Source organism: Dreissena polymorpha, chromosome 15 (assembly GCF_020536995.1).
Source record: "Dreissena polymorpha isolate Duluth1 chromosome 15, UMN_Dpol_1.0, whole genome shotgun sequence".
NCBI classification, from domain to species: Eukaryota; Metazoa; Mollusca; class Bivalvia; order Myida; family Dreissenidae; genus Dreissena; species Dreissena polymorpha.
The window spans coordinates 55,220,194-55,234,141 of NC_068369.1; the positions used below are offsets into that span (position 1 = coordinate 55,220,194).

Below are 13,948 nucleotides of genomic sequence, written 5' to 3' on the forward strand. Positions count from 1 at the left end.
GCTTAAACGTTTTTTGCAAAATACTTTTATTTATGTTAAGATTTATAGTTTTCTATGAATTGAATACAAAAAGCCTTTTATTGTTAAGTCAATTCATTTTTTTGTTGATGTGTGTCAATGTTTACAACTGTACCTTGTTTTTCTAAAGCAAAACAAGGTCACGTTATGAACGCACCGTTTTTGTGACGACAGGAAAAGTGCAGACGAATGGTTTCTTGAATTTTGCAGATTTTGTTTGGTAAACATAATGTTCATTGATGTAATATTTTAGTATTATGTGTCCTTTACAAAAGTAAGAATGCTCAGAAACCAGATTGATGCGTACATGTGTACCATATAAATAAGCATGAAAGCTGCAACTCGGGATTTAGTGAATAACGGACATGTGCTGACCCATATTCAGGAATGTGGGGATTGTCTCAAAATAAATATTAACTCAATTGAAGTTGTCCAATACACATGTGGTTAGCACGTGGCTATGATATTAATAAGTGAACACATCATTTTTAATGAAAAATAATCAAATTATAACGAAAAATCGATTTCTCTGAAAACATATTTTCCACTATCAAATCTATATATAGATTCAACTCAAAATGACCCAAATATAGGGTGCATCGCTTTGAACAGCCATTACTTCATCAATTGTGCAGCGATTTCCATGAACTTGGTCTTATTAAACGCAGAAATGAATTTCCTTTCTGGAAATGTACATATATTGCAATTATTTTTTACAAATGCTGTGTCACATTTCAAGAAATAACACGATACACATGTAATCCGATAAAGACCTAAGCGATCCGGTAATGGCTGAATCAGTGTACCATGAAATTCGCGCTGTAAACAAATAATCTTTTTTGGAAATTTAAAACCGCTGGCATGTTTCAATAGGAAAGACATGTGTCTATCTAGGGTTAATGGTTTAATTACTGAATGCATGGTGTTTACGTTGAAATGAGACTCGAAGTCCTTAGCTATTCGTTATACACCAATCGACTGTAGTTCCATAGCATAAGCATAGGCGCTCAATGGCAAGGTTTTTATTTATTTATTTTTATTTTTTATTTTTAGTTATCCGTTGTTTATTATAATGCATACACATACTAATTTAATAAAAATCTTCCAACAAACGATTTCTTAAAACCCCGAGATAGTTCGACTATGTAAAAAGATATATATGTCCGGGTGTCAGACAATTCACCCCCAAGACAATTCAGCCCCTGGACAATTCACCCCCATAATTTGATTTCCTTGGACAATTCACCCCCAAAGGCAATTCACCCCCAAGACAATTCACCCCCATATTTTTCATAAAGGTTTTTTTGTATTGATAAAATTTGTGCATTTGTTTTAAATAATATTATTATTTTACTATTTTATTATTAGTACATTGTCAAATATTGAAGTTGATTAATTAGTTTCATTAAATTCTTAGAATTTTACATTATCACAATTATTTATTCATTCATGTAAGATAGATAATTAATTTAATAAAATAAAATGGTTTAATTGATAAGAAAACCTTAATTAAAGAAAGGAAATTTAATCTGGTTGTGAGCGTGCATTTAATGGGTATTACAATCACGCATTCACACCCCTGACTAGGCTTTATCAAAGTGTCAAAACAAGTTAATCTAAGTGTCAAAACAGATTAACAAAGACTTCAGTTACACACATTGAAAAATAATTATGCTGGGCTGGGCAATTCTAATACCTGGTAATACCTGTATTAAAAAATTCCATTTTTGTTCACCTGGTATTTTGATTATTATTTTTATTTAACTGCCTATAAACATAGGTGTTTAATTTAAAAAAATAGATTCTAATTATCCATTAAGTTGTTGAATTTTCTCTCATTGACAGGGCTCAACATTAACCTAAAAACCAACTTGCCCTGCCGGGCCAGTACTTAGAAAATCTACTTGCCCTGAACGTAAAGCCACTTGCCCAAACATGAAATATCACATTAACTGTAAACCATTAACTGTAAACCTCATATGTTTTAATAAAGATCAAAATGATACACCACAAAACCTTTTTTTATTTTTGCACATTTAACAAAATAATTACAGTAATTTAAGTATAATTTAAGTCTTAATGTAGATTTGTGCCAATATTTGATTATTAAACATTGCTCCTAACGATTCATCATATCTCAACCATTCAAACTCACTTTTCCATTATGGTAAAAAGTTGCGTTTTCGTTTCAATTCGCACTTTTTGGCACTTTCGGATGATTTTTCTGTGCATTTTTTTGCAGACTTAAAGTTACTTGTAAAGCCGAAGCTAAATAAACTAGACGTTTCTCGTCTGCTAACAGTTCTGTAAACAACATTGAACATGTGAACCGTAACAAAAATGTCAATTGACGTAAAGGTCACAATATACTAAATAGTTTCCCTATATAATTCAATGTGAAAGCGACAACTTTGAGCGAAAATAAATGCAACATTTTGCACATAGAGACCCCAATAACCATACCTTTTCTTAAAGGCCATTCTAAGCGGAATCGATTTATGCAATAAAAAAAATATGTCATGTTCAAACCAAAAAAGAACTTGACGCTTATCAAAATCGACTGTTTTTGCAACTTTTTTTTCGGTCGTTTCTTAGTGGAATGTAACCTTTTTCAGTGCAATGCTTTACTAAAGTCTCCAAGTTTATCATATTTTAGGGATTCGGTCGTGAACACCTATTTATGCCCTACCATTATCTCCGAAAGATAAAACCCGAATAAAAGTTTAAGATGTAAAACATGCCTTCAGGTCAACTATGATATTTTTTTAGAGAGTACAGCCCTACATGAAACGACTACATGAAACGAGTATTTAGTATATTGTAACCTAAAGTAAGATTGTTGAAAATGTATGTCGCAAAATATGAAATTGAATGTACCGAAGCTATTTGTTGTGTTTTTTTTTTATAGTTATGCCCCCCTTCAAAGAAGAGGGGGTATATTGCTTTGCTCATGTCAGTCTGTCGGTCTGTCAGTCGGTCCGTCCACCAGGTGGTTGTCAGACGATAACTCAAGAACGCTTGGGCCTAGGATCATGAAACTTCATAGGTACATTGATCATGACTTGCAGATGACCCCTATTGATTTTGAGGTCACTAGGTCAAAGGTCAAGGTCACGGTGACCCGAAATAGTAAAATGGTTTTCGGATGATAACTCAAGAACGCATACACCTAGGATCATGAAACTTCATGGGTAGATTGATCATGACTCGCAGATGACCCCTATTGATTTTGAGGTCACTAGGTCAAAGGTCAAGGTCACGGTGACCCGAAATAGTAAAATGGTTTCCGGATGATAACTCAAGAACGCATACGCCTAGGATCATGAAACTTCATGGGTAGATTGATCATGACTCGCAGATGACCCCTATTGATTTTGAGGTCACTAGGTCAAAGGTCAAGGTCACGGTGACCCGAAATAGTAAATTGATTTTCGGATGATAATTCAAGAACGCATATGCCTAGGATCATGAAACTTCATAGGTAGATTGATCATGACTCGCAGATGACCCCGATTGATTTTCAGGTCACAAGGTCAAAGGTCAAGGTGACCCGAAATAGTAAAATGATTTTCGGATGATAACTCAAGAACGCAAAGCCTAGGATCATGAAACTTCATAGGTTGATCGTTCATGACTCGCAGATGACCCCTATTGATTTTGAGGTCACAAGGTCAAGGTCACGGTGACCCGAAATAGTAAAATGATTTTTGGATGATAACTCAAGAACGCGTTTGCCTAGGATCATGACACTTCATAGGTACATTGATCATGACTTGCAGATGACCCCTATTGATTTTGAGGTCACTAGGTCAAAGGTCAAGGTCACGGTGACCCGAAATAGTAAAATGGTTTTCGGATGATAACTCAAGAACGCATACACCTAGGATCATGAAACTTCATGGGTAGATTGATCATGACTCGCAGATGACCCCTATTGATTTTGAGGTCACTAGGTCAAAGGTCAAGGTCACGGTGACCCGAAATAGTAAAATGGTTTCCGGATGATAACTCAAGAACGCATACGCCTAGGATCATGAAACTTCATGGGTAGATTGATCATGACTCGCAGATGACCCCTATTGATTTTGAGGTCACTAGGTCAAAGGTCAAGGTCACGGTGACCCGAAATAGTAAATTGATTTTCGGATGATAATTCAAGAACGCATATGCCTAGGATCATGAAACTTCATAGGTAGATTGATCATGACTCGCAGATGACCCCGATTGATTTTCAGGTCACAAGGTCAAAGGTCAAGGTGACCCGAAATAGTAAAATGATTTTCGGATGATAACTCAAGAACGCAAAGCCTAGGATCATGAAACTTCATAGGTTGATCGTTCATGACTCGCAGATGACCCCTATTGATTTTGAGGTCACAAGGTCAAAGGTCAAGGTCACGGTGACCCGAAATAGTAAAATGATTTTTGGATGATAACTCAAGAACGCGTTTGCCTAGGATCATGACACTTCATAGGTACATTGATCGTGACTCGCAGATGACCCCTATTGATTTTGAGGTCACTAGGTCAAAGGTCAAGGTCACAGTGACAAAAAACGTATTCACACAATGGCTGCCAGTACAACGGACAGCCCATATGGGGGGCATGCATGTTTTACAAACAGCCCTTGTGTATATTAAATATTGTGTTAATGTTTAATTTTGTTTATTAATATAAATATAAGCAGGACAGGGGAAGTTAATACACTATTATATATTTCTTTTATACAGGGGAAACAAATGCAATAAGTTTAAATTTATTGTTACAGCATTTGCCTACCTTGTAATATATTTAAATTTTACCAAATGTAAGGCTTACTGCATTTTTGTAATGCATACTACTACTACTACTACTACTGCTGCTGCTGCTGCTGCAGCTGCTGCTGCTACTACTACTACTACTACTACTACTACTTCTACTACTACTACTCCTACTACTCCTACTACTACTACTACTACTACTACTACTACTACTACTACTACTACTACTACTACTACTACTCTACTACTACTACTACTACTACTACTACTACTACTACTACTACTACTACTACTGCTACTACTACTACTACTACTTCTAGTACTACTTCTACTACTACTACTACTACAACCACAACTACTACTATTTTCTAAGTACTGGCCCGGCATTATTCACACAATGGCTGCTACTACAACTTATAGCCCATATAGGGGGGCATGCATGTTTTGCAAACAGCCCTTGTTATAATTATAGTCGTTTTCTTCGTGACTGAACAAAAAACCAACGATGTTATTTGTAACTGAATAGTAATAAAAAGATAAACACAATAGCATTTGAAAGCCGATGTTTGGAATCCCAAGCCGTTTACGGTGTTTCTAAAAATAAGTTTGGAAATGCAAGCGCATCATGCTTAGTTAGTTCGAACTTCCGCAAACAACAATCGCCGAGGTAAATTCGTGTAGACACATCGTTTGTGATAATTTGTACTATTTAACCACAGAAACACACGTTTTTAGTTGTTCTTTTTTGCACTTGCCCGGGCGGACAACTAGATTATAAAATAACTTGCCCGGACCCTTGCCTGGACCCAACTTTTACTTGCCATGGGCAATCGGACAACCGTTAATGTTGAGCCCTGATTGAAGGATTAGTAATAGAAGTTGTGTTTTGTAATGTTGTGTATTGAAACATATTTAAGTCTGCAAATATCAGTATTCATTTCAAATCCAGTAAGTCACACCATTTTCTGTTATAATTTTAAAATGCTACTTATACAGGAGTACTTCATGATTTATTAAATCCACTATAATACCGCTAGTATGGTCCTACTAAAAATGTTTTGAAATGTAATGTATATTTTGCACAAATTGTACTCAATTCAAGTTCACTTCAATCATACAGTATGTTAACTCATTCCATACTACAGCCTTAGCTCTAAGCAACCCCAATCAGTAATAGCCTTATCTACCACTAGATAATCAGTACCCACATCAGCTCTGAATGCCTGACAGATTATCTGTTTATTGTTACCTTTAGTGGTGTGAAAAAGGTTGTTTTTAGGTGTTGTTACTTTGTTGACTGACTATGTGACAAATATTTTATTATTATATTTCCCATTTTAAAATAAATATAGTATTATGGAAATTTCGAAATCTTGCATAACTTATCAAATAAAAACATTGGATTATTTCCAAATAATGTATCCAATACCATTATTATTTTATTTATACACTTTTTACAAATATAAACTATTTTAATGAATATAAACAATCTTAAATAAAACAAAAACACATAATTGATTATTTAATAACAAAAAACAATAATAAGATATTGTTAATAATAAAAACAAACATCAATAGATAAAAAGCACAGTTATGTTTCATTTGCAAGTAATTTTATGAAAAAAAGAAAGACATTCTGAGAATATCTTAATATGCTTTTATTAGAACTTCATACAAATTAAATAGAATACAAATAACTATCCTTAGAAAACAGATATTTGTAATTACTAAATCCTAAACAAACAGCAAAAGAAAACAACAAAAAAATATCTGGGGGTGAATTGTCCAGGGAGCAGGGGTGAATTGTCTAGGGGGTGAATTGTCTTTTCGGGGTGCATTGTCTTGGGGGTGAGTTGTCTCGCTTCCTATATGTCCATAGTCGAACTATCTTTTTAGCTTGACTATTATATATGAAATATATATAGTGGAGCTATCCTACTCATCCCTGCGTCGGCGTTTCCATTTCCGTTAGCATTAGCCTGCAAATGTTAAAGCTTTCGTACTACCCCAATTATTTTCATTGTCCCTTGACATATTGCTTTCGTACTTTGCATACTTGTTTACCAACATGACCCCAACCTAAAAACAAGAGCAGACAACTCTATCAAGCATTTTGTCATAATTATGGCCCCTTTTCCACTTAGAATATGCAGCAAATGTTAAAGTTTGCGTACTACCCCAAATATTTTCAATGTCCCTTGACATATTGCTTTCATATTTTGCAAACTTGTTTACCATCATGACCCCAAATTATAAACAAGAGCAGACAACTCTATCAAGCATTTTGACATAATTATTGCCCCTATTATACTTATAATATCTAGGTTGGCGTTAAGGAAAAAAACTTAGTAGCCAAATCTAGGGGGGTCTGGGGGCATGCCTCCCCCCAACCCCCCCCCCCCCCCCGTAAATTTTTGCGATCCTATATATAGATAGTCTGTGGTGCGTTTTGGGGCTATTTACTAATCAAAATCACAGGTTGTTAGCGTGTGGCTATGCTATTAATTAGTGAAAATATCATTTTGAATGATCAATTATCATATCATAACGAAAAATCTACTTTTCTGGAAAAAAATCACTATCAAATATTTATACAACAAGGTATCCAACTCAAAATGACCCGAAAACGGGATGCATCGCTTTGAACAGAAATAACTTCATCAATTTTGCAGCGATTTTCATGAACCAGGTCTAATTCAACGCAGTTCATAAAAATAGAAGAAATAAATTCAAAAATATAGTTAACTGTAGAACTTTGATACTGTTTTAAACTTTTTATATACACAGGTTAGATAAGACGTTTCCGATTCTGCATTTGCGCCTGCACTATTTGAGACATCCTCCGATCGCGAACCTAACATTTGGTCATTTCCTGAGTATACATTAATCTGTCCACTTTCTTTTCTAAAGAATTGTGTTAGCATCTGCTGCTTAGACTTTCCTTTTTCGTTCAAAGCATCCATTTTTCCCAGAATCTGCAACTCCACTTTCTAAATCGGTCTTTCATTTTCAAGTCGCATAGCGACCGTCAAGGGAAGTTAATCTTATATACTTTTTTAGCAAATCAAAATCACGTATCTTGAGAAATTAGTTGTCAATAATGTCATAACTCCGCCACTTTTATTAAATGACAATTCCGTACTGGTCGATTCGATAACGTTGAAGAGTAACATCTATAGGTCATTACACGGCACGCTTCAGTGATTCAGTTATTACGTAAATCGTCGAGTAACACACTTTTCAAAAAAGTCTTATCCCAGTGTGAAGCGTGACAAATTAAGACATTAGCCATGTGGATTATCGACCAATGCGGTCGTCATTATCCCATGGGGCCTTTCCGGTAATGGTGTTATCTGTGTAATCTTACTGGCGATTTATACGGCCTGAAAACAGGCATTTAGATTGTGCATTTGATCACGGACTCAATATACGCTTGGTGATTTGAAAAACATAGGGTCTTTTTTTTAAATCGCCAATTTTATGAAAATCTTCTTTTTAATTGCCAGCCAGGAATTGTAATCGCCAATGGCGATTTTGGCGATCGGTAACGCTAACGTAGATAATATGCATATTATTGATACATCTATGTTAAAGTTACTACCCCAAATATTTTTTATATCCTTTGACATATTGCTTTTATAATTTGCATACTTGTTTACCAACATGACCCCAACCTATAAACAAGAGCAGACCACTGTTTCAAGCATTTTTACATAATTATGGCCCCTTTTACACTTAGATAATTGAACATTTTGCTTAAATTGCCATAATTTCTTTATTTATGATCACATTTTATTATTAATTTGACAAAACAACACTTACCTGAATACCACAATGGATTCCACCCAAACAATACTCCACGCCCCTACCCAGAATCCCTCCCACCCCAACCCCCCCCCCCAATTTTTTTTTTAAACATCATCTAATAAATTACCAAACCCCACATAATACCCCCCTACCTTCCCCCAATCTCCCCCCCCCAATTTTTTTTTTTAAACATCATCTAATAAATTACCCCCCCCCCCACATTATACCCCCCTCTCTCCCCCCACCCCCCCTTGCCCCCCCCAAAAAAACCCGTGTTTTTTTCCTTTTTTTCTTTTTGAAAGATCGTCTAATAAATGACCACACCCCACATTATACCCCTTTTCAACACCCCCCCCTCCAACCGCATTTTTTTTTCCTTTTTTTATTTTTGAAAGATTGTCTAATAAATTTTTGAATATGAACAATTTCCCCATGATGGCTTACGTTATATTGTCAAGCACTCGACTATTCGGGCGCGCTGTCCTCTGACAGCTCTTGTTTTATGCCCCCCGTAGGGTGGCATATAGGAGTTGAACTATCCGTCAGTCCGTCCGAAAACTTTAACATTGGCCATAACTTTTGTTTTTTTGAAGATAGCAACTTGATGTTTGGCATACATGTGTATCTCATGAAGCTGCACATTTTGAGTGGTGAAATGTCAAGGTCATCCTTCAAGGTCAAAAGTAAAAAAATACAATCCAAGGGAAGTAATAAGCTTTAAAAGGGAGATCATTTCTTAACCTGCCAAATGATATATTGAAATTGTATTCGCAATAGGGGGCATTGTGTTTCTGACAAACACATCTCTTTTTTAAGAAGACGTTTGTGGGAAGATTTTTATTAATTTAGTATGTGTATGCATTATAATAAACAACCGGTAACTAAAAAACTTAAAACATAAATAAATAAAACATTGCCATCGAGCGCCTATGGTGTAGTTCAACAAGTTGCAATAATCGAACTCCCTCTAGGAGTCCCAGTCTTCTTCTCCTTTTTCTTCTTCTTCTTCTGATACAGCACTCCTTCTAAATAGAAGATTTCGTTTCGGCACCTATTGGTTAGGGCTTGCAAACTGTACAAAAGTGCTCAGGCGGGTGTTATATTAAACAAGAGCACCGCCTTGCGGGTGCAGACCGCTCATCTATTTTCTTTTTTAAGGTGAAGGGACTCTCATTTTCAATCACAAAGGAGGGAGGAGTGGAGTGAAGAGGGGTGTATAGTGTGGGGTTGTGGACATTTATTACATTATCTTCCAAAAAAGCGAAAAAAAAAAAAAAAAAAAAATCGGGGGGGGGTTTGGGTGCGATGGTTGGACGGTATTTCAAACATAACCGTTTTAAAAAAAAAATGGGGGGGGGGGTATAGTGTGAGGGTGTGGTGATAATTTGTGAGATGATCTTAAAAAAAAAAAATCAAAAAAAAATCAAAAAACAAAAATTGGGGGGGGGGGGTGGGGGTATAGTGTTAGGGTGTGGTGGTCATTTGTGAGATGATCTTAAAAAAAAAAAATAAAAAAAAAAAATAGGGGGGGGGGAGGGGGGAGGGGGGGAGGGCACGGGGGATGGTTTGGGTGAAGTCTATTGTGGTATGTCAGGTAAGAGTAGTTTCATCAAAGTATCAATCAAATCTAATCATAAATAAAGAAGTTATGGCAATTTTAGCAAAATTTAATAATTTGACCTTGAGAGTCAAGGTGATTCAAAGGTCAAAGTAAAATTCAAGTTGCCAGGTACAGTAACCTCATGATAGCATGTAAGTATTTGAAGTTTGAAAGCAATAGCCTTGATACTTCGAGTGGATCGAAACACAAAATTTAACCATATATTAAAAGTTACTAAGTCAAAAAAGGGCCATAATTCCGTAACAATGACAACCAGAGTTATGCAACTTGTCCTTTTACTGTACCCTTATGATAGTTTGTGAGTGTTCCAAGTATGAAAGCAATATCTATGATACTTTAGGGGTAAAGTGGACCAAAACATAAATCTTAACCAAATTTTCAATTTTCTAAGTATAAAGGGCCCATAATTCCGTCCAAATGCCAGTCAGAGTTACATAACTTTGCCTGCACCGTCCCCTTATGATAGTTCATAAATCTTGCAAGTATGAAAGCAATAGCTTTGATACTGTAGGAATAAAGTGGACCTAAACACAAAACTTAATCAAATTTTCAATTTTTTAAGTATAAAAAGGGCACATAATTATGTCAAAATGCCAGTCAGAGTTACATTACTTTGCCTGCACAGTCCCCTTATGATAGTTAGTAAGTGTTGCAAGTATGAAAGCAATAGCTTTGATGCTTAAGGAATAAAATGGACCTAAACACAAAACTTAACCAAAATTGTCAATTTTCTAAGTATAAAAAGGGCACATAATTCTGTCAAAATGCATGCCAGAGTTATCTAACTTTGCCTGCCCAGTCCCCTCATGATAGTAAGTAAGTGTACCAAGTTTGAATGCAATAGCATTGATACTTACTGAGAAAAGTGGAACTAAACGCAAAACTTAACCAAAATTTTCAATTTTTTAAGTATAAAAAGGGCACATAATTCTGTCAAAATGCACGCCAGAGTTATCTAACTTTGCCTGCCCAGTCCCCTCATGATAGTAAGTAAGTGTACCAAGTTTGAATGCAATAGCATTGATACTTTCTTAGAAAAGTGGACCTAAACGCAAAACTTAACCGGACGCCAACGCCAACGCCGACGCCGACGCCAAGGTGATGACAATAGCTCATAATTTTTTTTCAAAAAATAGATGAGCTAAAAATTATTTACATTGTAATTGATACAGGTGTATAAGGAGGACAATGACTGCCACAGTTGTAATGATTTTGAAAACTTCTACTGTGGCTGCTTCACGTATGTGGGGGAGGTTGTGAATTCAATTGTATTATTGATCTTGGGTAGAATGAGAATTTGAAAGAATCTTTTGAAGTTTGTATTTGTGTTAAACAATGGTTACTGCTGAGTTTTGATTGGCGGTCGACAGAAACAAGGAGATTATGTGGGTGAATGATGGCAACTATATGCTGGATAATATTATGTAGCATGATTAGACTGAATTTTGTTATGCGTGTTTCAATAGTGGGCCAATTCAGTCTATCATATTACAGTGCTTTCCACAGGAATTTTTTCAGGCACCCCAGGGAAGTTAATTTTTTTGGCACATCTATTTTTTTGAAAAAAAAAATGAGCTATTGTCATCACTGTGGCGTAGGCGTCTTCGTCCGGTTTAGTTTTCCATTTAGGTCCAATTTTCTCATAAAGTATCAATGTTATTGCATTCAAACTTGGTACACTTACTTAATATCTTGAGGGGACTGGGCAGGCAAAGTTAGATAACTCTGGCTTGCATTTTGACAGAATTATGTGCCCTTTTTATACTTAGAAAATTGAAAATTTTGGTTAAGTTTTGTGTTTAGGTCCATTTTATTCCTTAAGTATCAAAGCTATTGCTCTCATACTTGCAACACTTACTAACTATCATACATATGGGGACTGTGCAGGCAAAGTTATGTAACTCTGACTGGCATTTTGACAGAATTATGTGCCCTTTTTATACTTAGAAAATTGAAAATTTGGTTAAGTTTTATGTTTAGGTCCACTTTTTTCCTAAAGTATCAAAGCTATTGCTTTCATACTTGCAACACTTACTAACTATCGTAAGGGGACTGTGCAGGCAAAGTTTTGTAACTCTGACTGGTATTTTGACGAAATTATGGGCCCTTTATACTTGAAAATTGGGTTAAGTTTTGTGTTTTGGTCCACTTGACCCCTAAAGTATCATAGATATTGCTGTCATACTTGGAACACTCGCAAATTTTCATAAAGGGACAGTAAAGCACAAGTTGCATACATGTAACTCTGGTTGTCATTTTTATGGAATTATGGCCCTTTTTTGACTTAGTAACTTTGAATTTATGGTTATTTTTTGTGTTAAGATCCACTTTTACTTCTAAAGTATCAAGGCTATTGCTTTTAAACTTCAAATACTTTCATGCTATCATGAGGGTTACTGTACCTGGCAAGTTGAATTTTACCTTGACCTTTGAATGACCTTGACTCTCAAGGTCAAATTATTAAATTTTGCTAAAATTGCCATAACTTCTTTATTTATGATAAGATTGGTTGATACTTTGACAAAACAACTCTTACCTGACATACCACAATAGACTGCACCCAAACCATCCCCCAAGCACCCCCCCCCCCCCTGAATCCCCCCTCAATCCCCCCATTATTTACTTTGTTTGTTTAAAGATCATCTAATAAATGACCACCACACCCTCACACTATACAACCCACCCCCACCCTCAAAAAATAATTTTTATGCCCCAGGTAGGGCTGCATATAGCAGTTGAACTGTCCGTCAGTATGTCAGTCAGTCTGTCCGTCCATCCGAAAAAACTTTAACATTGGCCATAACTTTTTCACTTTTGAAGATAGCAACTTGATATTTGGCATGCATGTGTATCTCATGGAGCTGCACATTTTGAGTGGTGAAAGGTCAAGGTCACCCTTCAAGGTCAAATGTCAAATTTACGGTGTCTGTCCGTCCGAAAACTTTAACATTGGCCATAACTTTTTCAATATTGAAGATAGCAACTTGATATTTGGCATGCATGTGTATCTCATGGAGCTGAACATTTTGAGTGGTGAAAGGTGAAGGTCAAGGTCATCCTTCAAGGTCAAATGTCAAATATATGGCGTTTGTTTGTCCGAAAACTTTAACATTGGCCATAATTTTTTTAATATAAAAGATAGCAACTTGATATTTGGCATGCATGTGTATCTCATGAAGCTGCACATTTTGAGTGGTGGAAGTTCAAGGTCAAGGTCATCCTTCAAGGTAAAAAAATCAAAAGAAAAAAATCAAAGCGGCGTTCTCAAGAAGCTGCACATTTTGAGTGGTGGAAGTTCAAGGTCAAGGTCATCCTTCAAGGTCAAGGTCATCCTTCAAGGTCGAAGGTAAAAAAAAATCAAAGCGGCGTTCTCATAAAGCTGCACATTTTGAGTGGTGGAAGTTCAAGGTCAAGGTCATTCTTCAAGGTCAAGGTCATCCTTCAAGGTCAAAGGTAAAAAAAATATTTCAAAGGGGCGTTATCATGAAGCTGCACATTTTGAGTGGTGGAAGTTCTAGGTCAAGGTCATCCTTCAAGGTCAAGGTCATCCTTGAAGGTCAAAGGTTAAAAAAAATATATTAAAAAATTAAAAGCGGCGTTATCATGAAGCTGCACAATTTGAGTCGTGGAAGTTCAAGGTCAAGGTCATCCTTCAAGGTAATTTTTTTTTTTAAATAATCAAAGTGGCGTTCCCATGAAGCTGCAAATTTTGAGTGGTGGAAGTTCAAGGTCAAGGTCATTC

At 35.9% G+C, this 13,948-nt stretch overlaps 1 protein-coding gene across 2 annotated transcripts in view; it reads left to right on the forward strand.

Moving 5' to 3' along the window:
* Positions 1 to 13,948, forward strand: part of LOC127860292 (solute carrier family 49 member 4 homolog) — a 44,527-nt gene that overhangs the window by 338 nt on the left and 30,241 nt on the right. The gene's annotated exons all lie outside the window — the stretch shown is intronic.